At 38.5% G+C, this 27,355-nt stretch overlaps 1 protein-coding gene across 2 annotated transcripts in view; it reads right to left on the reverse strand.

The window, feature by feature from the left end:
- pacsin1a (protein kinase C and casein kinase substrate in neurons 1a) overlaps window positions 1-27,355 on the reverse strand; it is a 91,551-nt gene extending 64,196 nt beyond the window's left edge. The window contains exon 1 of one of the 2 annotated variants that reach the window (XM_039689916.2): window positions 27,241-27,355. The gene's annotated coding sequence lies outside the window, so the exon portion shown is untranslated. Of the gene's footprint in view, window positions 1-26,464; window positions 26,484-27,240 lie in introns of those variants that run through there. The other variant, XM_089124267.1, reaches the window with a different exon arrangement.

Here is a 27,355-nt window from a genome sequence, read left to right on the forward strand (position 1 = left end):
TTTGTGCGCAAAAAAACAACAAAAATAACGACTTTATTTCAACTATTCGTTTATTTCCCACTCTGCGCGAGTCAGGTTACTAGTTTAATAGCGTAAGCTTCTGCTATTGTACGTCACACGCATCACACACACATGACCAGCGTCGGCCAATAGTGAGCCTACGTGTGACGTAGCTCTACGCAATCACACTACGTTAACTGACTTACAGGCTCATGGAGAAGGAAGTGAATAGTTGAAATAAAGTCGTTATTTTTGTTGTTTTTTTGCGCACAAAAGTGTTCTCGTCGTTTGATAAACTTAAGATTGAGCCCCTGTAGTCACTTGGACTATTTTAACGATGTCTTTAATGACTTTTCGGGGACAGCAAGAGCCAGTCCCTCAAGAAGCCTATGGACTGTATGCAGGAGCGATCTTAATATCTTAAATATCTTAATTTGTGTTCCGAAGATGAACGAAGGTCTTACGGGGTTGGAATAACATGAGGGTGAGTAAATACTGACAGAAATTTCATTTTTGGGTGAACTAACCCTTTAAACACAACATTACGCCATCGTATTAGCGACTCTCCTATGATTAAAGGCGACACTTCCGGTTTTCTTCGCACCGGAGCCATTTCAAAACGGCGGCTGCGTGAAATCACCGTATAGTGTTTCATCGCCATCTAGTGGTCTGGCAGCAGAATACAGCGTTTTTAGCCGTTCTTGCGCATCCGTGTGAATGGGGATCGTTTTGACAATAGAGTCGTCTTTACATGGAAAGCTCAAAGGAACACTTCTCCATTTTGAGCACATCGTTGTCGTTGCAGGTCAAACTATTAAAAAATGGTGTGAAAATGAAATCAACCTTAATTCAATCCATTTTTCCAGACTCTTCAGCTCATGCATTGTGTTGCCGAGTAAATAAAACAGTTGATAGCTCTGTCAAAAATATTTGAACCGCAAGGAAGGACTTCCCTTTGCCTGAGATAAACAAAGAAACTGGGAACAAATGAAAGTATGTAGCAAGTGTTGTCAGTATTATGGCGAGGGAGGAGTGTAAGAGAGAGAGAGAGAGAGGCCGATCACCCAGGTGAGCTCTGGCTAAACTGATCAGAGCAGAGACGCCACAGCTAATAACCGAGGAGCTTACAGCATGTAAGAAAAGCATGCTGGGAGTTGCCAGGGAACAGCGCTCCCTCAGATAGGGCTTTCATCAGAAGAAGCCTGATTGGCTGAGCTGTGATTAAGCAAGTCATGTGACTGGAGGTTCAAGGGGTCTGATGTAATGTGGAAGAAGCAGCCATTATGAGATTAATCATCAGCGAGAGAGAGAGAGACTGTGTTTGTGATCCTCTGAGAACACTGTGATCGTTATAAATATCCATTTTCCAGAATAATTTTGTGATTATAGTAAATAGTAAATAAAAAGTAGAGATGATCTAGTCTAGTGGTTGAGCTCCACTTTTAGATGTTCAGTGGTTTATCTCTAACTCAGCTTGAGACGCTCCCATTAGGCTGTTGGCAAGAGTAAGCGTGAGCAAAATCAAGATAGAAAGAGAAACAGGCGACGGGATGAGAGATTCAAAGCTACAGGCCCAAAAATGTGCTATTTCCCTGCATGAGATGCATGCAGTCCTGGCTGTCACAGATCATCACTCTTCGCCAACGCAGTCACATGACCAGAGGGAGAAAGCATTTTCTTTACAGTAGATTATTGATGTGCCTGTAAACGAATTCATTTGTACACTGTATTAGTAAACAAATCGTTAATTAAATTACTTATTAAATCATAATCATACTCCAAACCCTGTTACAAATGTATAAAATATGTGTCTGTATGTGCTAAAGCATGAATATTTTTGCTTATTCAATTAAAAACAAAAAAGTACATAGAATATTTATTTTGGTTGAGGATTTTATTTTAATAATCTGTTATTTGTGTTTTGTTAGTGTTGCTTATTGAATATGCAAAAATATTTAATTATCAAAAAATTATGTTAGATACAGCCATTAAGCCCAAAAATGAAGAAAAAGGGAGAACATATACTTTCAGTCTTTTTATATACTTAAAATTGCACTCAAAATTCAAAGTAGATTTGGCCTATACTTAATCTTTTGATTGTTAGATAATTAAGTATTAAGTATACTTGACTCTTTTGATTGAGTATAGCCTATTAAATACTTTTTTCAAATAGTTTTACATGCAGTCTTATAAACTTACATTGTTCGAAAATGTTGATTTATAAAGAGATATGTTGTGTAGGCTAGTCCACTGGTAGTGTATGGATTAAAACAGTTAAGAGGGTTAAAACAGTTTATACTGTTACTCTTAATAAAAGTATACTTTTATACACTAAAAAGTGGGACAATTCAGTCCTAAACAGTAGACTTAGAAGTATACTTCTAGTACATTGATATTAGTATGCTAACTACATAAACTAAAATGTACTTGTCGTATACTTGTTTTTTAAGGGTTAACAAAGACAATTCACACACATTAGTTTTAATATAACAGAGAAAGACACTGTCACGTTCGCCACGGAATCATTTGCCACACAACAATACATCTAAACACAAGCTAGTTTTGTAGAACAGATGTTCACCGCACTCCTGGAGAAACCGTTCCCTGAAGCAGGTGCTGTTATTACATAGCAAACTCATCACTTCTGCTTGGGCATGCTTCAAACACATTTAAAGCGATAGTAGCAAATTCAATAATATATATGCTAATGGACAAACTTGTCACACATTTAAGCTCATCAAATCATAGAACTGAAACGGGACTGGAAGATTTATCGGATGAAATCCTTCCATACTGTTTCCATTAGCAATAAGTTACAGACTACCAAACATTAAATGATACAATGGCATACATAATACTCAAACTTTTACTACAAAGGAAAATGTAGGCCTTGTCCCAAAACCTATTAACCTTGGTCATGAAAATCTGCACTCATTGAATTTTTGGAGAACAACAGAGAACCATATAAATGACATGGTATATAAAAGGTTGTCTTTTTGTGCCATTATCCTGATAGGGATAGAGCATTTTTTTTCCGCAAGCAACATATACTGTAAACTACAAATCTATTCGTAAATCTAGTTTACAAGTTAAGACTCTTAAAAGCATGAAATGGGCTTGGACAGTGTGTCTGGCGGCTTATGATACTCTGAACGGTGTGCTGTCATCTGCACAGTCATGGTTTTTGAGCAAAAGACTCTATAAGCAAAGAGCAAAACATTCAAAGCGTGCACTTTCAGAAACTACTAGATGGACGGGAATGCTAACTAGCCCAGTCCAGGTATTATAGATTTAGCTAAGCTAACAATACCTACTTTGACCTTAAATTTGAGGTCACAAAATTACATTGAATAGGGAGCATATGCACATGGTTGCCATTTAAAACTCTTTATTTACTTGTAAAAACGTATTTAAAGGATTAGTTCACTTTTGAAAAAACTTTTGCTGATAATTTACTCACCCCCATGTCATCCAAGATGTCCATGTCTTTCTTTCCTCAGTCGAAAAGAAATTTAGGTTTTTGATGAAAACATTCCAGGATTTTTCTCCATATAATGGACTTCAATGGGAACCGGATGGTTCAAGGTCCAAAAGACAGTTAATAACTGTTTCAGATGCAGCTTTAAATGTCTTTAAACGATATCAGACGATGAATAAGGGTCTTATCATGCGAAACGATCGGTTATTTCAAAGCTTATTCCAAAAATGTAACTTTTCTAAGGACAAATGCCAGCCTTGCTCTATTCTGTGAGGCGCGTTTGTAACGTCATGTAATACGTAATTACGTTCAAAAGGTCACGGGCGACGTAGCCAGAAGTACAGAGTCAGAGTGTTTACAAGTTGAACGCATAGGGTGAACGTGAAAACTAACTCAAACGCCATTTACAAAAAAGGAATTAAAAGGAAAAACAACGATGTCGGACGATTTTGATTCTGTACTTCCGGCTACGTCGCCCGTGACTTTTTGAACGTAATTGCGCATTACGTGACGTTGCAAACGCGCCTCACAGAATGGAGAAAGGCTAGCATTTGTTCTTAGAAAAGTTACATTTTTGGAATAAGCTTTGAAATAACCGATCGTTTCGCATGATAAGACCCTTATTCATCGTCTGGTGTCGTTTAAAGACATTTGAAGCTGCATCTGAAACTGTTATTAACACTATCTTTTGGACCTGAACCATCCGTTTCCCATTGAAGTCCATTATATGGAGAAAAATCCTGGAATGTTTTCATCAAAAACCTAAATTTCTTTTCGACTGAGGAAAGAAAGACATGGACATCTTGGATGACATGGGGGTGAGTAAATTATCAGCAAAAGGTTTTTCAAAAGTGAACTAATCCTTTAAAGTTAATATTCATACTGAAAATAGACCAATAGATGTTTTTACAGTGCTTAAAACTAATAAGAGGTCTAAACCCTGTGATCGAAAGATGTTAGAAACCTACTCATCTCAACTCAATTGACATCGATTATGTGGAAGACACAGAGTGGAATTGATGGATTGTGTTTTGGGACCAAAAAAAATGGTTCATGTTTCCTGGTAAGAGCTAGAGTATGGCTGTTATTGCTTACCTGTTATTAAACGGTTTATTTAATATAGAAACAGCCAACCTGGAAGAACCTGGAGGCTAAATGTATTGATCGAGGCCTCAATATTGAAAGGTTATGTTCCACTTCCTTGACAAATGAAAGTTAAATTAAATAAGTTAAACTAGTTTTTACAGATATTGTAATGATAGTCCACTGCAGGCCAGTTGAAGAGAAGTTAAACAAATACAAAAAACACTAAAATAGACAAACTAAATGATGACATGAACTTGAGCAGACTCAAACTTTAATACACGTAAAGATTAGCGATGGGCGATTGTGAACCTTTACTCAGTCCCTCCAGAAAAACGCGATTATGCGATCGCTGAATTCAATGCAAAATCAGCCAAGGTCCGCATATTTATGCGGGGGCCGCATTTTTTCAAATACGCCGCACTTTCGCCGCATAAATTGCCGATTTCCGTGCAAAATATGCGGGTTTGCATAATTTCATAATCCTCGCATTTTCGTTGCAAAAAAAGTCACATGTATCTTAGCAAAAAGTTGAAAAATGTTGCGTTTGCTTCACACAAGAGCAGCCATTTACCCCTGTTTCCATGGGAACGGTATGAAGTGACGCAATTACGCGACGCCAGACAGACTCGCGGAGGCGATTGACATCTCACAAATCGAACTCGTATAACTGTCTGTCACACGTTCTACCGTCACATCGTTACTTAATAAACAACATAATATAAAAGAAGTAGCATCAAACTGAAATTACCCGCACACATGGGGTGTTCGAGGCGCACATATAACACTGCAGAGAGTTCAACAGGAGCGCGCAGCTCTTAAAGGGGCCACACCTTATTTACACTCGTTACAGTCTGAAATAAAACAAGATGAGAAATTAAATATTCCCAGCACTTTCTATGATGTAGTATGCTTGCTTATCAAAGGAAGTAATAAGAAATGACTCTTACATTAGCCTAGTGAGAACAGGATGTTGGGGGAATCACTTTTTTTCTCTTTTTCATCAAACCGCAATTTTTGCAAGTTCCCTCAATTTTTGCAAATTCCTGCAATTTCATCGCATAAAATTGCATAAATATCCCGCATATTCCATCGCATTTTTAAAGAAAACGGGCCACGTAATCAATCAATTTTTGCCAGCAACAATCACAAAAAAAACTCAGCATTTTTCTGGAAGGACTGAATACTATTATGGTAAAGGTTATATATAAATCGCAAATTTTTTCACAAATTTTTGGAAATTACCACCACAAAATCAGTCATTTTGATCGCAAAAATCACACAAAAAAATCGTGAAATCCTGGTGGGACTGCTTTACAAATCTTTTGTGTTGAGTCAGTTGTTCAGAGCATGTATCACTGCTTTAAACAGTATGCCAATGGTTCACTGCTGTTGGGGCGATGATCCCATGTAAACCCATGAATCATATAGATTTACTGAGATCGCCCCCCAGTGGTGATCCATCGATCAAGATTTTACCTGATCTCTGATCAGTTTTATACATTTGTACACGTTTTACTGAGACATTAGTATAATTTAAAGGAATAATAGTAGTTAATAGTTTCTTATTAGCATGCTTAGCTGAGCCATCCAAGAAACAAACAAAACAAGCCTTGAAAATTGATTCAGAAACACATATTACACAGACAGGATATATGCTGCGTTCACATGCTATGGAAAGTAGGATATTTTCCACTTGTGAACTGGTATTTACCAGTGTGTTGCGTTCAATTGCTTTTTTGTCGTAATGTGGTAAAAAGATGGAGATTCAGACCTGTTATTTAGCTAAAACTATTTTAAATTGCTTAAGTCATCTGCAACAGCAAGAAAATGATTTATCAAAACTCAAAAGGTAAATAATGCTGTAGCCTATATTTTCAAGACCATGAATAGTATATATTTTTACCATTCACGACTCTTGCGGTGCTCTCCGCCATTTTGAAAAGTTCAAAGGTTATCTCATCTCGGCAACTCGTCCATCAAAATATTCTACGAGTTGCCCAGTGGAAAATACCACATGAGGGGGTGTTCATGTGCATTTTCCACGTCGGCTTTTGGTATTTACCATAATTACCATAGCACATGAACGCAGCAATAATCTTATTAGATGATTAGTTAATTGACCCTTCGCTAAGCCACGCCCGAAAACCGCCACTGGCCAATCATGTCGTAGCAACCGTAACTATGCGCGGGAGGTCTGGCAAGCTTTCGAACGAGGGAAACATGCTGAAGCATTGTGCGTATGGATTGTGCAAATCTGATACCGGTATACTAAAAGTTTGGACGGGGAGAGGAATTGTTTTCCTTCCAGAAAATCTAAAAGCCAAGGGGAGAAATGATTGGCGTGATCTAGCATCTATGTGCGAGACCCATTCACAACTAACGTTACTGGTAAATGTCGACATGCTTAACAAAAACACCTATTGCTTGGAAATATTGACGGTTCTTTGGTCATAATGATAACGTAAAATAAGACGATTAAAGAGACTAGACAAAGGCTCACTGACATACTTTAAAATATATTTCAGCATTTTGTTAATCGACGCCCTACGATCGCGGCTCTCCCGGTATTAGTGTTATTCCAGAAGATTTATTGATTAGCTGTTTGATTTATAATTATTAAGATTATTTTCACATACCCTGCTGTGTATGAACATAGCTGTTCCTCAATTTGTGTTTTCCATTTGAACGGTCAGTGTATGAGGCGCTGCTGCTTGCGCTGGGACTATAACGTTAGGCTTTAACTTCAATTTTTAAAAAATTATTCCCTAATTGGTTGCATATAATGTAGTGAATATATCCCTCGAATGCATACTGTAGTCCCTTTTGTCTTGCTCTCTCAGATATTTCACTTGTTCGCCGAAAATTACTAATTATCTCATTGAAATGTCTGATACCGGGTGCATCCACACTATAATAGATGGACCAGCTGCGAAAGCTTGACAGGCGTAGCAACAGTAACTAGGGAGGGCGGGGTTTAGCGAAGGGTCAATTGCATTTGATAGAGTTTTCTTTAGATAACACATTTGCAATAGATTTGTAGGTGTTTTAATGCATGTTTGGCCTGAGTTTGTGTTGCATTTCCACTGTTCCACCAGTGAACGCTTCGAATCATGAATCATTTCACGAAGCAATTGGTTCATTTTATTCAAAGCTTTGTTTCTCCCATCACTATTGAACATGAACCATGAAATCAAGACTCGCAGACACCGGGTTGCATTTAACAATACACAACAAGCAAATGTGGCAAACATGAGGGCTTAAAAGCATGGACATGGGGAAACGCATCACCTCAACAACCAATGGCATCGAACTGATGAACATGAACAGGTGAAAAGACTTAAATGATAAGAAGATAACAAGCCAATGAACCAACGAGAACAGCATGAACAAGCAGGAAACTGAGGTCACATGACGGGAAACACATGACTAAATCACATGAGGGAAACAGGAAATCACATGACATGAAAACTTAAAACAAGAAGATAAGCAACATAAACACCAAAACAGACATGACAGATATGTATTGCTCTTGCCCATTGTTTGGTGGAACCAGGGTTCAGACGGCAGCGTTCACACTAATACTTACACACCGCACTAATAGAGCAATCGCACCAGGGTTCGTTTTAACCCAACCAAACATGCCAAGTGTGAACAACACACCCAGGTGAGAAACAACAGCATTACCAGATTTATTCCGCTTGCATTGTTATAAATAAAATAACTTTTATTTCTATCAGCATCTAGTAGGGTTGTAAAGGTTCACAAAATTCACGGTGATACACTTCGGTTCGGTTCGATACGGTTCGGTACGTTTCCAATACAGCAAAAAAGAGAGAAATTTAATTTTTTAAATGATACATTTATTAAAACTAACATCATTCAGTATGATTTTTTTTTTTAGTTTGAGCAATGATGTGGTCTAGTAGTAGTTGCTAACAGTTGTGTGATCTTCAATTGAGAATGAAATCACATGAGTTCTGACATGCCCGTTCACTTCACTGTGGCAACTACTGACTGTCTAGTCTCCCTGTAATTTAGAGAAATCTCATAATCTTTTATTTAACCCAAACAATTGGTTGTGCAAGATAGATTAATTCACTTCCTCATCACATTCTGCTAAAATATTAGACCTGCGTAGTGCGTACTGATAAATCATTTAATACGGTGTAAATTGCTTTAGACAAAGGCATCTGGCAAATGCGTAAATACTTCAGTCACTGAACATTATTTAAAACTGCCTCAGGTATATTTTTGAATCCATTCAATTCCCAGTGAAAGCTTTCTAAGACAAGCAACTGAAGTGCTTAACAAAGATAACTATTTCATTTTTTACATATAATAATAATTGCCCAAACAATTGGCTGAGAACAAGAAGAATGACGTGTCTGCACTATAATGTATTCACCAATCTTTCCTAAAGCACTGAAAAGTCACTGCTTTACCCTTTATGCAGAACGTAAGTTCATTGTTAGCATGACTTGTCCAAGAGTGTGTGTAACATGGAAACTCACCCTTATGGTTTATAGTCTTTTAATGCATCCACAGTTACTCAAAATGGCTGTGGACTCCACACTGTAAAAAATATTTTCAAGATTTGTAATCACAACATATTTTCTTTTGTCAAATCAATTATAATAATTTATCTAGTTGAGATAACTTATTATTTTGAGTTTCTGATGATTAAATTAATCTCCTTCATTGTATTAACTCGCTTTTTCCAGTTCAATCAACTTAAAAGTTTAAGGCAACCAGGTTACTTACTTTTTAAGTTAAACCAACAATATTTTTTTTACCGTGTAGTAATCACAACATTTTTTCTTTTGTCAAATCAACTTAAATAATTTATTTAGTTCAGATAACATATAATTTTGAGTTTCTGATGATTAAATCATTCTCCTTCATTGTATTAACTCGCTTTTTCCAGTTCAATGAACTTAAAATTTTAAGGCAACCAGGTTACTTACTTTTTTAAGTTAAACCAACAATATTTTTTACAGTGCACTGATGAATCTCACCCCATCCTCTTCATTGCAAATGTTAGCATCAATAGACTTAATCCATAGACCAATCACTGTTGTAGACGACTAACTATTTTGCTGAGTACACACTCTTTTAAATCTGCATTTCTGTTTGTTTCCTCTGCTCTCTGTGGAGCACTTTCAGCATCTGTAACTGAAGCAGCAGTTTCCCATTTAAAAGAGTTTTTCAGCAGATCTAGCTGCTTTTTAATGAGCTTGCTCTGTTGAACAGTGTTCCCAAGCATCAGTTCAGGTTATGTTAGAAACAGGATGAGTTTGTGACCTCTCTGACATTTATGTTGTCTGTGTAGCCCACATCTTTCTTGAACAACACAGATGACATTTTATTGAACATTTATCACAATAAATAACACAACCTAAACTGACCCTCAGGAAAAGGTTTGTGAACACACTAGTCCCCAGAATGAGATAAGAATAGCCAGCATTTCCTTGTTAGTTCTGAGAGGTAGAATTCTGTTGAACAAAATGAAGAAATAAAGAATGGCATCCATATTTGGCTCGGTTCGGTACGTCTCGGCTCGGTACGGCTCGCTTTAAATGTTACCACCTCTGTTGAGGTTCCAAACGTACCGTACCGATACTAAAATGTGACGTGAACACACTGCAGATCACTGATTGGTCAGTCAGACAGAATCGTCACTACCATTGTATTTGCGAGACATCAAACCCGCTAGACTTGGTCAGTGGACGAAGTGCAGTCGTTCCTCTCGTTGGTTACAGAGGAGATGATAAACTTTAACGGTCAGACTATAATCCCACCCACTTTGAAGCGGAACTAACTGCAGTGGAAAAGCAAATCGAGCTAAAGCGAACCGAGCCGTGCCGTGCCAAGTCGTACCGCGCAGTGGAAAAGCGAAGCGAGCCGAACCGTAGCCGTACCAGCAGTGGAAAAGTGACAATTGTGCTGCCTGTTTGTCCAGGTGGGATTTGTGGGAATCAGTTTATATTGCGAGGAGTGTCTGTGTCTGTGTTATGGAATTATGTGTAATTTCGTATAATATGTTTTGATTATGTATATTGTTTGTATTTTCCATTATGGGGGATTATCACGCTGATACGTAGGACTTCCGGATTCAGTGATCTTTGTGCACTGCCACTTCCGTTGAATCACCGATCTCGCTGGCGAACTGATGAAGGACTACACTAAGTTTATTAAGCTACCTTGTTTTATTTTAAAGTTTTAATCCAGTTCTTCCTTATACTCAATTCAGTCGAGAATCCATGAAAACTTACGTAGGGTTGGCGTTGTTGGTTAGATTTACAAATTGGAACAGAGCAGTGACATATATAGCCTTCGTCTCAGCCATTGTTGAACTGCGTCGGAAGTGGACATGCACAAATTTGACAAATCCCGCCCATGAAACCCGGAAGCGTGATAATCCCCTATTGTTATTTCGGTGTTTTTTTATTGCTGTTCTAAGCAGGATCCCCTGATCCGCTACGGGATGGCTCCACCATAGACTGTAAAAAAAGATGGACGACGCCCCTTCGCTCTTTTCAATCAGAGAGAACTGAAGCCGCCAGTGTCTCGATATGGCGCTGACATCTTGGAACTTGAGTCTGCGCACTTACGTTTTCGGGACCAGACATGCGCAGTCGTGAGCAGGAAGTAAAGCCACGAAATCAAGGCCGCGTCCTCATTCTCGCTGAATCAAGCGCAAACACACGCCCCACAATTTTCTTAAGTGGCCTCTGTCTGCTTCGTTCCTCTCCAATGATGTCTGCTGATTGCAGTGCCTCGTAAAAATAAGGTAAATACAACTACTAACCACAGTCAACATTATGAAAAAAAGTCTGTTGGTGCTTCAGTGACTACCTCGCACAGAGAACCTGTCAATCACAACTTATTTTAAAAACAAACACTTGAAATTACATCAACGTGATAGAAACTGCAATAAATGACAGAAACTATCTTTGGAAAAAGGATATGTGAAGTGTAATTGAATTGTTTAGTTGGTTTCACGTCCTGTTGAATAGCATTAGGGTTATGACCTATACTAGGACCGGTCACTGGGGGGCGATCGAGACGTTTCGGCTTCACTTTTGAGGGCTTATGCAGCACGCTTGGGCTCCACCCCTTTGATAGACGCGAGTTTAAAACGATCCCTTCTGCTCTCTGAAGTTGAGCTGTTGCGATTTTGCGGGCCAGTCACACTTGTCCTGTCTCCTCTCCAGCCGTAAGACCATTATTGTACATGATATAGATTTTGTTATGTCGTCTTTTCATTGACGATGTTTTGTAGGGTTGACCTGCCCTTTTCTTTGAAATCACATCAGCTTTGTTTTGTTAGTATATTTAGGGTAATTTGTTGGATTTTGATACTTCAAAGAAAGTTGGTTTGATATTTTGTTTTTTATCTGTTTTATCTATTTTGGGGCTTGGGTCTTCCTGAAGATTACACACCCACTGTGTGTGTGGAGCTTCTTCCACTATCCTGGTGGTTTATCACAGTCCAGTGTGATCATTTTAGACCAGTCTTGTTTGAACATATTTATGGACCTCTGAAATGTCTCCATGAAGCATGAAGAGAGAGAAATTTGTCCTTAAAGTATATAGGTCAAGGATGCCTAATGAGGTCCCCATCTTCGGCTCCACACTACTCAAAGTCTGGGAAACCTTCTTAAGTTACTGTGAGAGATATTGAGGTATTGAAGGGCAGACTGGGTGGACATGTCACAAAGGCTGATTCTATCCAGTTGTCAAGCTGGTTTCTCAAATTTACCAAGCTCTCCCAGATATTGACAGTTTTGGAAAGGCAGTAAACGTGGAGTAGTTACCCTCAGAATTATCCTCATTAGTTGAAGACAGTAGGGGCGAGGGGAAAGTGAGGGCAGGAACCCTCCAGTCAAGTTGTGGGACTGTAGATAAGACTAAAGACGAAGGGACAGATCAGTTACAAACAGGTCAGTTCAAAATATAATAGGCCTAGTTGCACTTTGCATCTCTATTGTGTTGTTCAGTTGGACCAGTTATACCCATAACGGCTTCATCAGTCTGTAGCTCACTTCAGTTGTTATCTTCAGACCTTACACTCTTAAAAATAAAGATGCTATTAAGATGCTAATAAAGATGAATTCATTTTTGGCATCTAAGCTTCCATGAAGAACCTTTAACATTCCATTCCACTCAAGGTTCTTTATAAAGGGAAATTGGCTCTTTAGATCAGTAAGAAAGTCAGGATGAAGAGTGGTAGACAAAAAGCACATTGGAGAAACTCAACAGCAGTGCAAAATATGAAAAGACAAAGTGGAAAACAAAACGTGTAGTCCAATATATCATCTACAAAGACAGCATCCATGCTTTCAATATGGAACTAGGAAAAGCTAGACAGACTTTCTTCTCGAATATTCTAAACAACAACTTAAACAACACACACGCTCTCTTTTAGAGAGACTGGCAAACCCCCCAAGCCAGATTCAGAGAAATGCTCTCAGACGGCAAGTGCAGTGAGTTTTCTTATTTCTTCTCTGAGAAAATCAATAATATCAGAAAGGTGATCAGCACATCCGTGAGTTGCTCTGGCATCAGACAGATCAGACCACAACCTGAGAAAGTAGTTACTATGTCTGCTTTCAAAAGAAAGTGAAGGCACAATTTTGGAAGAAACCGTTCAGCAGCTTAAAACATCCTTGACGCACTTCCAACATCTTTTTTCAAAAGTGTGTTAAACAGCTTAGAAGCAGATCTCCTAGAAGTGGTAAATGCCTCACTTCACTCTGGGAGTTTTCTGAACTCCCTGAAAACTGCAGTTGTCAAGCCCCTCCTGAAAAAGAGCAATCTGGATAAGACTATCTTGAGCAATTATAGACCGATCTCAAATCTTCCTTTCATAGGCAAGATCATTGAAAAAGTTGCCTTCAATCAGCTGAACAAATTCTTTAGCTTGAATTGATACTTTGACAATTTTCAATCTGGTTTCCGATCGCATCACAGCACAGAGACAGCGCTCATAAAAAGATAATATCGATATTCGCTTAAATACTGATACAGGCAAATTATCAGTACTGGTACTACTCGACCTCAGTGCTGCATTTGACACTGTCGATCACAACATAATTCTTGACAGGCTGGAAAACTGGGTGGCGCTGTCTGGGATAGTCCTAAAATGGTTCAGGTCATACTTAGAAGGGAGAAGTTGTTATGTGAGTATGGGAGAACATAAGTCTGAGTGGACATCCATGACTTGCGGAGTCCCTCAGGGCTCGATTCTTGCGCCACTCCTATTCAACCTGTATATGCTCTTAATGAGCCAAATAATAAGAAAGAACCAAATCGCTTACCACAGACGACACTATGCAGACGACACACAGCTCTACTTAGCCCTATCACCTTACGACTACAGCCCCATTGACTTCCTGTGCCAATGCATTGATGAAGTAAACAGTTGGATGTGTCAAACTTTCTTCAGTTAAACAAAGACAAAACTGAAGTTATTGCGTTTGGAATGGAGACAAAGATGAAGTTCTCGAGGTGAATGCATACCTCGATGCAAGGGGTCTAACAACTAAAAATCAAGTCAGGAATCTTGGTGTGTCTCTAGAGTCAGACCTTAGTTTCATTAGTCATGTCAAAGCAATAACTAAATCAGCATACTATCACCTGAAAAATATTTCAAGAATTAGATTCTTTGTTTCCAGACAAGACTTAGAGAAACTTGTGCCTGCTTTCATCACCAGCAGGGTAGATTACTGTAATGGCCTCCTCACTGGCCTTCCTAAAAAGACCATAAGACAGTTGCAGCTCATACAGAACTGCTGCCAGGATTCTGAGCAGGACCAGAAAATATGAACACATCACACCAGTCCTCAGGTCTTTACAGGTCTCCCAGTTAAATTTAGGATTGATTTTAAAGTATTATTACTGGTATATGAATCATCCAATGGGCTAGGACCTCAAAATACTGCAGATATGCTCACTGAAAATAAATCTAACAGATCAAACACTCATCTAGACCATAAGACAGTTGCAAGGGTTCCCTCTAAGCATGGAGAGTCTGCTTTTAGCTATTATGCCGGCGGGAGCTGGAACCAGCTTCCAGAGGAGATCAGATGTGCTCCTACAGTAGTCACATTCAAATCCAGACTCAAAACACATCTGTATATCTGTGCATTTACTGAATGAGCACTGTGTCACTGTTCGTACAACTGTTTGTACTGAACTTATTTTTTTTTATTCTGAACTGTTTAAATTATTATTCTTTCTTTTGATCGGTTTTAAATTCTTCTATGTTAAGCACTTTGAATTACATTGTGTATGAAATGTGCTTTATAAATAAACTTACCTTTCCTTGCCTAAATTCTTCACACTAAGAAAAAAATTTTCTTTTAAGAACTGTACACTAAAATTTTGTTAGAGGATCAAATTCTTCTATGGCACTGCACAGTTTGGATGTCCCACTCATCTCACACACAATTTAGCTCATAAGCTCATTGGTTGAGACCGCAGAGGCAATTCTCAATACCAAGTACACTAAATTCGGACTTCCGTCCTTGGTAGTTCGGACTGAAGTTTGACACATAGGACGGGAGGATGCAAGTATGGAGAATACTGCAAATGGTACAGCAGCGTACTTGAAAGCATCACTTTGACTACTACGGTTATCTCTGTGTACATTTTTGAGCAACAATAAAATGAAACATGTTACAAAACAGCACTCTGCATCTTTTCGTGCTGATTATTTAAAAAACATTAATAGTCACACAAATGTGTTCAGGCAAAGAGTACATTTATCTTCACTGCATGAATATTTATTACAAAATTAAATATCTTTTTATTTAAATTAAAAATGTTAAACAATAATATGTGGTTCAGGAAATATACATGTCCAGCCCGTTCTTTGGCATTATAGAGGTGATGCCGTATGACATTTCGTCGAAATACTACGCACATGATGGCACCCTTTAGCATCAATATAACACGCAGAACCCAAGGCGTCATACAGGTGAGTGGCATCCTTTAGCGTCAATATGAGACGCAGACCCTACCCAAGACCTAAACCTACCCATAACAGTGCGTGTTATACTGATGCTAAAGGGTGCCATGTGCGTATTTCAACGTAATGTCATATGGCATCACCTATATGACGCCAAAGGATGAAAATGCGTTGGCATGTCCTCTGATTATCTTCACTGTAATAAAATGAAATACGACGAAACACAACCGTCTGTTTTAGCAAACAATTCAGTGAAATGTACAAAGTCAGCACTCTACTGTACAATGGTAAACTTAAAGGTGGAATACCTAAGATTTTTGCATTAAAATATCCCAAAATCACAAGGCCAGTGTTATACATTTAGTAAAGATGATAACTCACAATATTCCATATGTTTCAAACAATATTTAAATCGCAAGAAAATTGAGATTTTGACCAAGGAAACGGGACGTGTGAGCAGGGGTGAGCTGGGAGTCGCGAGTCAATCGCGTCATATCCGCTTACCTCGGTTTCCGCTCGTTGTAGTCCTGGACAAATGCGGTAGTTGTGCGTTAGCGTCTATCAAACGACAGCTTGTTTCGCGCATTTGTTATGGAATGGAGCACAATTGTTCTTTTCATTTATTCTCGGAATGTGAACTGTTGGCTGTAAAGGGGGTCGCACACCGGACGAGAAGCGCCGCGTCACGTTTAGGACAACTCCACAGTATCGAACACCGGACGCGCACTTTCTCATCAGTGTATGGCCAGGAATATTGTTATGTTTAATGACAGAAAATGAAGATAATGTCTGTTCTATGTCTGTTCTATGCTATGCAATCGATGCTGAGTCTGCATTCTGAAAACTTTACCTCAGATCATCCGTTCACGGAATGAATTGAGAATCTCACCTGAAAAATCGAATAATAACATCAGCAATTGTCATTCAAGCAGCTGATTTCTGTAAATCACTGCAAAACTAAATGCATATTGCAGCATAGGGCAAAGTCAGGATCCATTAGCAACGGTTTGAGAGAAAAATAATTACAATTTTATATAAAACTGAGTAAATGGCGCTCTGTGGCGCAGCAGGATTTTGAACACGGTCCTGATTGAGGCGTTGCTGGGCGCCGCGGACAGACGCTGAATGGCGCCGCCGGTATGTGTACACTTATAGATAATAATGTGTTCGAATAATTATGTGGTGCGACGCGGCGCTGCAGCTTCTCGTCCGGTGTGCGACCCCCTTAACGTTAATTTTGAGAAACTGTAGCTGTGGTTGAATACTTACACGACATGAAAAGATGTGTCAAATGTACATTAAATTGATTTTTTATTTTTATAAAGTTACCAAGGAGGACCAGCCACGTCAAATCCTTGCAAGAGACCTGCCCTTTCAAACCCTCTCCACCATAGCTTCGTCCAGTGACTCGTACAGTAACATCTGTGATAACTAATTTACTTTTAAACCTGACTTTTCTTGCGCGGTTATTTCAGTTTAATGAAAAACAAGCATGTCATTAAACGCAACGTTTATAGAAATCGAACTTTACCTCATCCATGACAACTAATTTTCGATTCCCGTCTGACTGATTTATCCACGGTGGAGTTGAAAACAACAGTTCCCATCATTCCGCGTTCCTCCACGTCGTCATCAAGCAAAGCCATTGTGGTTGTTTTGAATGTAGCGCCCTCTAGCGGCATCTAAATCTTAGGTATTGCAGCTTTAAATAGCTTAAATATATAAATAATATATATAAAACTTTGCTCTCAGCCAAAACGATTTTCCAAGGAACAAATAATAGATTGATGAGTCAGTTAGATACACACTAGACAAATGAAATCTCACGTTTAACCACTACAGAGACATCAGAGCCAGCAGCAAACGTCAGAAGCACTCCCAGACAGCAAACTGACATTGAATCAACGTGGAAACGACGTCTCTCATGACATTGAAACAACGTTGATTTTGCTCATCGAATTAACGTTGAACCAACATCAGACGTGGCATTCTTCAAAGCTAAATGAAAATCGAAAATTGGTTTGCTTTCATAACGTTGAAACAACGCGTTGATTTCAAGTTGATTTTCCGTTAGTTTTGAAAGAATGACGCGTCTGACGTTGGTTCAACGTTAATTCGATGAGCAAAACAATGTCAGATCAACGTTGTTTCGATGTCATATTTCCACATTGATTCAATGTCAGTCTGCTATCTGGGCTAGCCGATGAGAGGCTGTTCTCTGCGGGGTTTAGGAGCGCTGAGCGCCCGGTGATTGATTAGAACTCAGAAAACCTCAGATCAAATTTTTATTAATAAACCTGATTTGAGCTTTAGACAACTACTTTCTCACCTGAAAAAACTCTTAAAACTACATTGCGCGACACAATAACAGTAGCATTTTTAAATGACGCTGGTCTTCTCCTCTCTCTTTTCACGCTTGCTGGTTAGTGCGAGATGCATTCTGGGATACCTGGCTGTTTCAAGTCCCCACAAGTCGCCTCTCGATGTATCCTCGATTAAAGCGGCGGATCAAGAACACATCCGGGGATTTGAACTGGGCTTGGTTGTGGTTGAACTATGAATCAGAAGAGTACTTGGGCAGAGACTGATGGCGTTTCACCAAGTCCACAAGAACACAAGTACAGACAAGAAGGCATATTGAGAAATGGCGGAGCCATTCTCAATTGAAGTGAGTGTGACTGATGAGGCAGAAATCCCAAATGTGCAGTGGTGGGGGGTTCTCCAGGAGACCAGGACAGGTTTGAGAAGCACTGTATTATGGCACCACTGCCAAAACCTTTCAGAACTTTTATTTTAAAGAGTACTTTAAGAGCTCCTGTTCTTGTTTCCTTCATCCATTATCCAGCATCAAGTTGGGGATGAGATGTATCTAGTTGCCCAGATGGATTTAACAAAGTCTGAAATTAGCACTTACCAATGTTGAACAAGAACATGATCTGTAGGGAGCACCCTGGACGGATAATAATGGTACAAGTGTAGCATCTAAAACCTCATATTGGAGAGCTATAGAGTTTTAGAGTTGTCAGCTCTCATCAATTATGGATTTGCTATATAAACCATTTCACAAGATGTAAACAACACTGGTCCAGAAGCACTTCCTGTTTCAGTTTTTTAACACTACATAAAAGCTGGGATAAAATACAACCAACACAACATTTAAAACTGAATCAAAAAGTTAAACAAACATCTTTAAGATGTTTTCTTTACATGTGAAATAAAGAAAACAGTTACAAACTGAAACAGGAAGTGTTTCTGGACCAGTGTTGTTTACATTTTGTGAAATGGTCTATACATATGTAGGGAGCATAATACCAGTCTCTCTTTATCATTTATTGGTCAAGACACAAATGACCACTGATGGGCAGTAACGCGTTAGAAGTAACGCGTTACTGTAATCTGATTACTTTTTTCTAGTAACGAGTAAAGTAAGGGATTACAATTGAAAAAACAGTAATTAGATTACCGTTACTTCCCCGTAAACAGCCTGCGTTACTGCGTTAGTTAACCGTGATTTTGTTTAGTCAGACTGTCTCGTGACATGAGTCGTGCGTGAATAAAAATGATGAATGAGCGCCGCGACATCAGTGAGAGACGACTAGAGCGCGGGAGAGAGCAGCCGAGCTATCAACTCTCACACACGCTCACACGACACACCCCCGATTTCTCGCGCTGAAGTGTCAATCCCGTCGGTCAAATGCCTGAAAGATGACTATATCTATAAATCTAACCGTTGAGCCACATTTGTGATTGACTAGTTACACCGCAAATTAGTTAAAATCTCCCGGAATCTAGAGCGAGCGCGCATGCGAGACTGTGTTCCAAAGTCCAAACTTCGTATCGCGCGCACGACGAGGAGAGCGAGAGAGAGACTTGCGTACTATGCAGAGAGCATCCTGATCTAGAAACTGGACCCCCGTTGGAGAATGTCAAAATTCTACCTCAAATCTGAGCAAGCATGTCACGAAACAGTCTCACACATAAAACAGCAAGCCGGTACAGGAATGTGAAACTTACTGAAAAAACCCCTGAACCCCCGTCTGACATGACCGCTGCGGCTATGGTACATCCACCACTGTTTAACTCCGAAAGTAAGAAAAAAAACAAAAAAAAAACTAACAAACTTGAAGCCAAAATACGGCATGCAACAGCATTTTCTGTTTTGATCAACTAATTTTTACTCCTCTCTGCACTTTACTGTTAAAAGACGTAAGTGTTAATACTTTGTAAAATAGTCTATGCTTTAGCGTATTCAGGTCGTGCATTATGTTTTTGAAAAGTAACTTAGTAAAGTAACTAGTAAAGTAACTAATTACTTTTGAAAATAAGTAATCAGTAAAGTAATTGGATTACTTTCTTGGAGAAGTAATCAGTAATCAGTAACTAATTACTATTTCCAAATAACTTGACCAACACTGCAAATGACAGATTTCAGATAAGCTATATTAACTTAGAACTGTTCCCTCCCAATGTGCTGCGCGCTTTAAACCCAATACTGACTTTATAAAGTCCAACTGCACATACTTTAAACACAGGTTAATCTTGCATTGTTCCTCTACACTAAGTGATTCATCCGATTTGTTGACCTGTGAAGTGTGTAACCAATAGATTCTGTCATGAAATAGACATTTAGCAGTCATTAATATGTGTTACTGCATTCGAAGCTATATCTATTTAAGCCATTGATTTTATTGTCTCTGGCAAAAAAGAAAGAAATACATCATTACAGTGCTAAGTGACCTGTGTAGACAATTGAGCAAACTTTAGTTCAGGCTTGTTAGCTCTGAGTAACTCTTCTGCAAAATAAGGCCATTTCTACAGCAATGATGCACACATGCTTTGCTATTTTTTAAGGTAATTGGTATTTTTATGCATAATTAAATCGTCTTGGAACAATTGAAACGCTAAATGTCACTAAATAACGCTGTTTTTGTGTGGCTAACAAGGAAATCTTTTAAATATTTCTATTAAAAAATCAGACTCATGTGTACAACATGGAAAATTATTATTTTTATAGAGCTACAAAAGAGAATCCTCTTCTTATTTATCTCGTATATTAAACTTAATACTTTCTAATATAATCAACAGAAGCATCTGTTTCAGCATTCAGTTAACAGGTGCTAGCCACGTTATTATCCTCATCTATTGACAAATATTATGTATGACCTTTTTTGAAATTGTTACACATTCTGACTGTTATATCCATTCCAGGTTGTGATGTTTCTGATCTAATTCTACTTTATACACAGTCATATAACATTATAATACCAAAGAATTTTTCATTGTAAAAAATAAATGACTGTTGCCTTAATTGTATTTGATTGCTGTCCTACATTGAGCATTCAGTGATGACATGCAGCTTCATGCGCTGACTTTGTAAAGGTTTTACTGAGTAAAATAATAATATAAAAGCCAAGACTACTTTGTCCATTTGATTAATGGGTAACACTTTACTTAAAGGGGTGTGCATAAGACTAACATCACACCTTCATGATCATGATGACATGACACATGTTATGAATATGAAGGATGTTGTATGCATGTTTATGACAACATTCGCTCAATTATGACATTTTTAATGCAAATATGACATTGTTTGAGATGTCTTGTTTGACATAAACCAATACATCATAACCTGTCAGTGTCTTTGTCATGACAACTTGACATTACTAAGACAACACAACCTGTCATAAACATGACATATCAGATTAATGATCAAACTTAAGGAACCACCTAGCTTTATGGGTTAACATTATGTTAAACATGTCAAGCCATTACAACATTTTAATGGCAAATTCAATTAGAATCAGTCACAGAAAACATTCATGACACAGTTATAATGGCCTCATGACAGCCAATGTCAAAGCCAACCACATGACAGTTTAACTTTAGTTGTAATTTATTGTCAAGTTGTCATGACAAAGACACTGACAGGTTATGATGTTATGGTTTATGTTAAGGTGTCATAACAAAGACATCTCAAACAAAGTCATATTTGCATTACAAATATCATTATAGAGGAAATGACAATTAATGACAGCTGTCAAAAGAATGCATAAACTCTACTTCATATTCAAGACATGTCATGGTTATGAAGGTGTCATGTCAGTCTTATGCACACCCCTTCAAGTAAAGTGTTACCATTAAGGTAACCGGTTATTAATAAAGCATACTTGTCGTACTGAAAGAGCCATTCAGCAGACATTTCAGAGGCTGTGTTGTAAGAGCACAGCTAAAGTCTTAGTCTTTTATCTACATGAGATCACTGCCAGACACAATTGCCTCATTTAAGATTCATGCTGTGATTAAAAAACGATTTCCTCTTGGTATAAAGCCTGGGTGAGGACATGTAAGGGCTACTAGTGATCTAGAATGAAATCTGGCACTGAAGACTGTTGCATACATTTGTGCAACAGAAACACGATGCAAACTTTTGCATGGTTAGCATAAAATCTGCATTGCCTCTTCATTGTAACAGTATAAAAAACAGAGAAATTGAAGAAATTGATCAACTTAATGGTGAAACTCAATAATCATGCCGTAAAGAGCAACAAACACGACATCTGTGGGAACAGCAGCATAGTTTGCATGAGTCATCCCTGCTGCAGTGCATGCTGGGAACCAGTTCTGCCACTGAAGAAGAGGAACTGACGGCTGCCTAAGGGGCGCTCTTGACTCTCAAGAGACATGACTGTGGCGGGTGTAAAAATGGAAACAGTCCAACCTTCTCCACCCAAGAAGTCATCTGAATCTGTGACATAACTAACGTTACTTAGAATAATGAACAGGCCTGTTAATGTAGAAAACAGCATTAAAGGTGCCATGTGTAAGAATTGAGGTTAAAATATCAAAAAAATGAGCAACACGCATCAAAAGAATGAGAGGAAATAAGGTTGATGATGTCATTAAAAAACTGACAAGTTATAGTGCTGCCAAGATATTAAAGGGTTAGTTCACCCAAAAATGAAAATTCTGTCAGTATTTACTCACCCTCATGTTGTTCCAACCCTGTAAGACCTTCGTTCATCTTCGGAACACAAATTAAGATATTTAAGATATTAAGATCGCTCCTGCATACTAGTCCATAGGCTTCTTGAGGGACTGGCTCTTGCTGTCCTCGAAAAGTCATTAAAGACATCGTTAAAATAGTCCAAGTGACTACAGGGGCTCAATCTTAAGTTTATCAAACGACGAGAACACTTTTGTGCACAAAAAAACAACAAAAATAACGACTTTATTTCAACTATTCGTTTATTTCCCACTCTGCGCGAGTCAGGTTACTAGTTTAATAGCGTAAGCTTCTGTTATTGTACGTCACACGCATCACACACACATGACCAGCATCGGCCAATAGTGAGCCTACGTGTGACGTAGCTCTACGCAATCACACTACGTTAACTGACTACAGGCTCATGGAGAAGGAAGTGAATAGTTGAAATAAAGTCGTTATTTTTGTTGTTTTTTTTGCGCACAAAAGTGTTCTCGTCGTTTGATAAACTTAAGATTGAGCCCCTGTAGTCACTTGGACTATTTTAACGATGTCTTTAATGACTTTTCGGGGACAGCAAGAGCCAGTCCCTAAAGAAGCCTACGGACTGTATGCAGGAGCGATCTTAATATCTTAAATATCTTAATTTGTGTTCTGAAGATGAACGAAGGTCTTACGGGGTTGGAACAACATGAGGGTGAGTAAATACTGACAGAATTTTCATTTTTGGGTGAACTAACCCTTTAACCTGAATTAGCATGCTAAATGACTAGCCCCGGCCCGACAGGTGTCATAATACCAGTTTCGGCCATGGGAGGCGGTATGCGAGTAACTCGCATGGCTTGTGTGTGTAGTTGAACCTGATGTCAATCGTGTGGAAAGTATTTCAGTTCAGGGAAGACTTCAAAAAAGTATTCGTCGATATTATGCATGAGGAATACATTTTGGTAAGTTGTAGCATACTGTAACTTTCAACAGTGTTCGTGTTCTTTTACCATTAGCTAGTAGAGATGATCGGTTCACGTGCGCTAGGGATCTGTGGTGTAACATTTACAAGCGCCAAAGCGGTATTTTTTGTTTGAATTGCGTAATAAAATTGACAGAATCTGGGAGCTGAGATTTTTTTATATATCATAACTGACCTACTCTGTCTAGTCTGTCGGTCTCCGTGTCCTTTTCTGTGAGTGACAAACTTGATGTGTGGCGTGAGAGTGTGTTGTCTCACAGTGAATTCGTGAAAGTTGACAGCTCTGAATGGCGCTAGCTTGGGCGACATCAGCGAATGCTGTCAGTAAAATTAATTCAAATTAACAATAAAAATGTAATATAAATAAAACGAATACCGTGAAACTTCAAAAAATAGCCCAGGCTTTTATTTTCCCATATCGTCAAAATATTTGAGACAGGCGCCTATAAGACGGCCTTTGTGATTTAGTGTTGAGATGTTTTATCATTGAGTCTCTAATCTCTAAAAATCTCCAAATGCTCCACGTGAAACTGCGGTCTTCCAACCTTTTACTATCGTGTCAATTGAGTAGATTAATATGCGCGAGGGAGAGAGAGGAAGACAGCGCTCACTCATGTTTTTTGAAGACGCACGCGGCACAACTCACTTTCTGGAGTTATACTGCCCCCATCTGGTGTGGAATATGAAGTATGATTTGATTTTTTTTTTGACAGATGGCACCTTTAACAAATTTGTCATATATATATATATATATATATATATGTATATATATGAAGAGTTCAGATGCAAAAGCCTCTAAATGCCATTTGAAATTTTCTTCTTTAATGATGATTTTTTATCAAACTTGTATATTTAAGTTCAGTAATTTCACTTAAATAACAATTAATAGGTAATTATCATTATCATTTAAGTGAAATCACTGAACTTAAATATACAAGCTTGATAAAAATCATCATTAAAGAAGAAAATTTCAAATGGCACTTAGAGGCTTTTGCATCTGAACTCTTCATATATATATATATATATATATATATATATATATATATATCTGGGATCTGGGCCGGATCTGGGCCGACATGTTGCAGTCTGGGTTGGCATGTTTGGTTTGATTCGGGTTTTTTTACGCACTAAAATAAAGTTTTCTACACAATTTGCAAAATTCTACTCCAATGAGCAAAACACCTCCACAGATTTGCACAACATTACACACAATGATTTGTAAAACTATACACACATTAGACACAGATAGGGATTGTGAGGTTCCTTGAATTTGTAGTAACCCTAAATTGACCAAGCAGAAAATGGAAAGGCCTTTATTTTTTCAGTCTAAGAAGTGTGTGGAGCTCATGAGTTTGGAGAAAAGCTGTTTGGCGAACATTCAGACTTCCAAAAGTGTCTGAACTGAAGTTTTTTTTTTTTTATCCAGATCCCAAATCATTTCAGTCTGATCATTACATGAACACATTATTATGTAAAGCAGCTTCACTTTGAACCAAACTTTGCTCGGGTGTTTGACTACAAATGAACTTGATCTAACTGAAAAGTGAAAGTCTAAAATCTAAATCTAAATCTAAAGTCAGACTGAATCTGACAGACAACTGCTTCATTAACTGCTGTAGAAACACACACATATTACAAGGAATGACACTGATGGTGAATGCCTAAGACGTGTTTGAGGGGGAACAGGAAGGAAAGTACAGCTTGTACTTTTTGTTCAGATGCTACAATGATTATGTGTATGGCAGACCGGAGCGCAATGAAGGGAAACTTCCTTCTGTTGGTGGTTTAATGGTTAAATCTCGCAACCGATGAGCCATTTCACCTTGAGCGAGACACATAACCCCGGGTTACTCCAGAGGGAATGAAGCCGAGAGTTCATGGCGTTCATAAAAGTCATGGAAAAACATCCACACATCCTGATGGAGCGGCGATAAATCAAGATGAAATAATTGCATATATTTCTCCCATCTCTTCTAATTAGGCTTTTGAAATAAAAGCTATAAAATGATCAGATGGTCTTGGACTGACACATTGAAAGCTTTACACTCTTCATTACCACGAAGCTTCAACATGGTAGATTAAATCCATTCAGCCACTGTTGGTTGTGTGATCGAGATTCATCTACAAACATTATGGCTCCATATCAGTCAAATAATCATCTTCCGACAGAACACAAACACAGAAAAGGGAAAAGCTTATTTGCTTCTTTTAAAAGCTTATTTTTGTTTCTTTTATGACATGTTTAATACCAGGACACTGTCATTTTGGCTGGTGAGAACGATTTTTATGGAAAGACTGGCTAAAAGACATATCGAAACTCTTAAGAGGACACAACTGGTTTCAGCACCATGGACAGCGACCAACACACAGCGAACATCCACAACTATAAGAAACAATGCAATACACACAGCAAAACAAATATTTACCCAGTCATAACACTGCAGGAAATCTCCAAGTATGTAGTAAAAATGACTGAGCAACATCAAATTATATTAAAAAGAAGATTAAGGGACTACTATTAACAATATCATACAATTACATGGACATAATTCCATATTTAAATGAACCGATGATTTGACTGACCAACCTGAACTCAAAGCCTGTTTGCGTTATCAAAATGATATGTGTATGATATTAAAATACAGTGCCTGATAGACCTTATGTGGTCATCTGAAAGAATGGAGCAGTATGATTGGCTACCGATTTATTTATTTTTATTTTCTGGCTACCAAAATTATCTGTGTAGGCTAAACATGCAATGGATGATGACGCAAGGGCGCGCCAAAGTCCATCACAATCTCCTGTAGGTTTGCAGGAGGTTCTTCTGATCGATATACACAAGAAGCTTTTGCCAGTCAGTTGTGTTTTTCGTGTATAATACGGTTAGGGGGACATATCGATCAAAAACATGAATTATCACAGCCTATAATCAGAATAAACGCAAAATAAAAACACAAATGCATTCATATCTCTTACTGTGAGGTAAATATCGCGGATTCTGTCACGGTTTGGGCTTTTCTTCATCGATGACTGCAAGTGTTCAGTGTTGTTGTTGTTGCTAGCTGTTACGTAACGACCCGTTGAGATGCCTTCCTTGAATTGCGTTATTTTCCGACAGCAAATGTGCCCGATGACTGAATGATTCTCATCGGATTTTTGAACGAAATAATCCCAAACAGACTGATATTTCTATATTTTCTGGTGATATTTGATTTGTTTTAAATCACCCCTGGACATCTGCCACGCCAGCAGTGCTCTTGAAGAAAAAACATCTAAATCATTGGTGATAGGCCTATTTCATAACATTAGAAATAAGCGATCCTGATTATCAACATGGCTCTGCTCTGATTTTTCTTCGGCATGATTTTGCTGTAGGCTATTCAAAGTGACCTTTCTTTTTTATGAAATCCCCGATATTTCATTCACTACAGAGACGTTTTATTTGAAACAAACCAATTTACTCGATGGATGGATAGCTTGAATTTAACATTTTAACTAGTTAAGGTCGGTCGGTAAAGCCATAACGACGCGCGCGTTTGTTTTCTTCGCTTGGACATGTCGGTATTTAACATGATATCTTGCCATGATGTGCACGAAATACACAGCAAATACTCAAGAAAAAAGATTTAGTGTGCAAAAATGAAGAGAGCTCCACAGAAGAAACACTTCAACGCACAGAAACACCCAGTTACAATATGCACCACACAATAATATTCACCATGCCGTAACATGGAAATAAGATTGTTTCCTACCGAAATGAATGCCGTGCGTGCGGTTTCCTCGCTCGCTCGCTCGCTCGCTCTCAGTGATGGAAGGTGACCCCGCGCGCGCGTGTCCCTCCGCATCCACCGGATCACGATGTGCGCA

This window comes from Pimephales promelas, chromosome 20, assembly GCF_988280905.1.
Source record: "Pimephales promelas chromosome 20, fPimPro1.hap1.1, whole genome shotgun sequence".
Lineage (NCBI taxonomy): Eukaryota > Metazoa > Chordata > Actinopteri > Cypriniformes > Leuciscidae > Pimephales > Pimephales promelas.